Source organism: Gavialis gangeticus, unplaced genomic scaffold (genome assembly GCF_001723915.1).
Source record: "Gavialis gangeticus isolate Ggan-Ray unplaced genomic scaffold, GavGan_comp1, whole genome shotgun sequence".
In the NCBI taxonomy this organism is placed as follows: domain Eukaryota; kingdom Metazoa; phylum Chordata; order Crocodylia; family Gavialidae; genus Gavialis; species Gavialis gangeticus.
Genome location: NW_017729017.1, coordinates 4,246,200 through 4,250,464, shown reverse-complemented (window position 1 = coordinate 4,250,464; position 4,265 = coordinate 4,246,200).

Here is a 4,265-nt window from a genome sequence, read left to right as displayed (position 1 = left end):
TGGGGCTCTTTAGCCTGGAAAAGCGCAGGCTCAGGGGTGATCTGATGACCACGTATAAGTTTATCAGGGGTGACCACCAGTACCTGGGGGAATGTTTGTTCACCAGAGCGCCCCAAGGGATGACGAGGTTGAACGGTCATAAACTACTGCAAGACCATTTCAGGCTGGACATAAGGAAGAATTTCTTTACTGTCTGAGCCCCCAAGGTCTGGAACAGCTTGCCATCAGAGGTGGTTCAAGCACATACATTGAACGCCTTCAAGAGCAAACTGGATGCTTATCTTGCTGGGATCCTATGACCCCAGCTGACTTCCTGCCCTTTGGGCAGGGGGCTGGATTTGATGATCTTCCAAGGTCCCTTCCAGCCCTAATGTCTATGAGATCTATGAAAAAGTCCAGCAAAGTGACCTCAAAGAAGTCCTTCCAAATCAATATGATTGCTATTTACAATATAAATACATTAATGTAGCTATATTACTCATCAATCATTGATCAAGTACAAAATTCTGGGGTATTTTTGGTGAAAATAGGGTATTGGGCCTTGGTTCAGGAACCAATCCCCCATTTATAACATTGTTTCTTATGAGAAAATTGGTTCCAAGTTACAACATTTCAACTTAAGACGTGGTTTTCAGGAACCAATTGTGTCGTACGTCCAAGGACTGCCTGTAAAGAAAAACAAAACACGTTGTAGCACATGTATGCAGGAAACCATAGGAAATGGGAAGGCATTTCTTCCTTTACTTGTTCTGACAGATTTCTGACAAGGTTATGTTAAAGAAAGTAGGGATTAATATCACCCTCTCAGAGCATCTGACAGACTTCTCTCCCTCTGAAATGACAGGAAGAGCCTTGAAATAGGTAGTAACTTTAATAGTGACACATGTGCTTTCCTTTTTTTCCTTTCTTCAGTTCTGGGGCTGTAGCATTAGATCATTACTGGGTGTGTATTACCAGGGTTGTGTACCTGCCTTGTTATAGAAGGACTACCACATTTTTTTTAACCAAGTTATGACTATATGAAAGGATTAAATGAATACTAAAATCCATGAGTCTCCTTGTTGACTCCATTCCCAGTGGGGCTGAATGCCCCTTTGATACTATAATACTAACTTTGTTTTTCTGTTTACCACCAATTATTATTTCTTCTCAGTGTTGTTTGGGAAAGTTGATGTACTCTATAGACTGTGAAACATAACCCATATATCCATCTTCCCCTTGGCTGATTACCTTTTGATCAGCCAAGGGGGTGATGCATCCATTTAATATTTTATGGAAGCAGAAATCTGTTTGGAAAGGTTCCAAATGATGCATTGTCTCTATTCCTACTGAGCGGGTGACGACTCATGTTATTTTACTGCAAAGTGCGTCACAAACCCTTTGCTGGAACATGCTCATGCTACCCGGTATTTGCCACCCTTGTCTTTGTCCCAAGAGTGAATGGTCTACGTGGGCACAATCACGTGCTTGCTTTTCCATTTCAGGGATGTGGGACACTGGTGGGGTGGGATGGTAATACTAAGGACTGTTTCTCCAGTCACACCAGTGTGGACAAATAGACCTATGGTTTCCAATGTGGTCAAGACACCTTCTCTCTTGGTATAATGGCCCCTTCTGGTTCTGTGGTGTATATTTTTTCTGATCTCTTTCTCTACCCTTTTTCATTTCTCCTTCTCCCCCCACACATTTAGCTGACCTTAGAGACTACACAGAGAGGTTCTGAATCTCTCTACATAGATGTTTTAAAGAGTGGATTAGACAGACACTTATTTTAATTAGGCATAATCTTCACTGGAACAGGGAATTGGACTAGATGACCTCCTGAGGTCCCTTCCAACACTACTATTCTATGATTCTGTAACCTGGGCGGTACTCCAAGATGTACCCCCTCTCCAGTTGAAGGGATCAGAGCAGGTGCACAAGCGCTGTGGGAGGTGTAGGGACTCTCCTCCCCCTATAGAGCAGAGCCAGACCACCAATGGGGACTTAACCATATAACTTTTAATGAGAGAATAGTACTGGGAACATAACAGGCATAAACCAGGGGGTACAGGGGACACTATAATGCCCCAAGGGTGCAGGATTCAATAAAGGTTGAAAAACTTACAATCATCCAGTTGACAAAAGACAGGGCTAACAAAATATAAAACACAAACAGCAGAACAAACAATACTCGTTGGCAAAATAAAAAAGGCACAAAATACAAAACATCAAATAACAGGGAATACAGGGCCTAGGTACCGGGGGAAGGGGGAAAACACAGTGACCCCTTTCCACTGCAACAAGAATTTCTCCCTGTCACTTTACTCACCTTAAGTCATTGCAGCTGGGACTTGAACTCAGCTCTCCCACATGGTAGGCAAAAACTCTACCACACAGCCACCAGTGCTGCTATTGCCCTAAACTGCTAGGGGTCTTGACTTTCCTGGAGCTCCTGCCTCATGTTGAGCTTCCTGGCCTCTTCGAGGAGCTGGAAGCAGAGCTGGGAACCTCTCAGGTCACTGATCAGATCCTTACTGGAGCTGGGGAGCCTCTCCTGCTGGCCGCAGCCTTTCATAGGGGATCCTGGAGCCCAGCAGGGAGCCTCTCCTGCCAGCTGCACACCGTGCTGCTGACGGTCCAACTGCTGCCTGCAGGTCCTGCTCCTTCAGGTTCTTCTGGGGCAACTGCTCCTGCCCTGCTGGCCCAGCTCTTGCTAGCTCTTTGAAACTCCTTCCTTGTGGTCCCTGGCTGGTCTCCCCTGAGTCAGCTGTGGCCCAAGGGGCCAATCAGGAGACATGAAGGATGAGTCTCTGGGGCCTGATTGGTGAAGAAAGGGAATCCCAAGCCCTCCAATCATCTGTTACCCTTTCAAAACCCCTGGGCCAAGTCATTACCAGCTAGCCCTCACAATTCTGTGACCTCAGGATCCTGTGGCCTATTCCTTCTCCTGAAGGGGCGACAACTACTGTTTGAGGCTCCATCTTCTTCCCAGAGGTCAAATAGATTGTGGCATCTTTTGTCAGCATTCTCTTTGCTCTCTTCTGAGCCAGAAGAGAGCAAGCACACATTAAGACACTCAGGTATATGAGCTACTTAAAACTTTTAGGCGGTTTGAATGTTGAGGTAGAAATTTTAAAAATGCCTATAAAATTTAAGAGCCTAAATCCCATTGGCTAGGGACAGAAGTTATACAGAAACTAGTTTAAGTGATCAGAAGCTGGTTTAAGGTTTTAACAGAACAGGAGTATAGTGCACATAAACCACTTTCAAAATGGTTAAAACTGGTTTAAGATAAATCTGGTTGGATGTACTATCAGACTTAACTGATTTATGTCAAACTGGTTTATGGAAATTCTCCCTATTCAAGTTAATGCTCAGTCCCCCAGCATCCCAGGATGCTTTGTAGCCCTGGGCTGTGCTGTCTGCTCCAGTGGAGCAGGGCTGGCCGTGCCCCCCTGCTTTCACAGACCTGAGGCAGTAAAGCCTCTGCTCCCTAGCCTGTGCCTGTGGGTGAGGGGCAGGGGAATGGACCCCAGGCTCCCCTATCCAGGCCCCCCTAGCTCAGGTCTGTGCAGCAAAAAGAGAGGGAAAGCAACCTCTGTGGGGTGGGGAACCCCCTCTGAGGCTGGGGGATCTGGCCAGCCCTGGGCTGGAAGGACTATTTCTGCCTCTAACCTGTGGGTGGGAGGGGGGAATCCCATCTCTGCACCAGGGACAGGGTTCAGGGGACCCTGGCAGGGTGAGGAACCTGCACTGAGGCTAGGGGATCTGGCCAGCCCCAGGTTGGAGGGACTGTTTCCCTTGGGGTGTGGAGGGGAGTGGGAGATGGCAAGGGGTTGGGCGGCATGTGCTGGGTAGCTAATCAAGGAGAAGCCTTGCTCGGCTGCATTAGGGTGCCTTTGTTAGTGGCCAGCAGGCTGGGAGGCATGTTGTAGTGATCCCCAGCTACCAGTATGGGTCACTGCAGGGGTCTGGCTGAGTTTCTGGTTTCAAAAGTGAACATCAGTTCACATTATTATCAGTTCAGTCTATGCAGTTCATAGAAACCTGCAAAGTTTGTATCGATCCAGCCCTGTTTTTTTTTTGACTATCTGTATGTACATAGCCATTGTCTTTCAATTGGAGGTCAGCTTCTAAATCACTGTATATGTTTTTTCAAGTTGTACCTTTGATCAATAGAAACACGATTAGCAGGTTAGCAGAGCTATATAGGCTTTGGTATAAACTGTAATTATTGGCTGCATTCATTTATATACCAGTGCCCCCCCCCCCCCCCCCCCCCC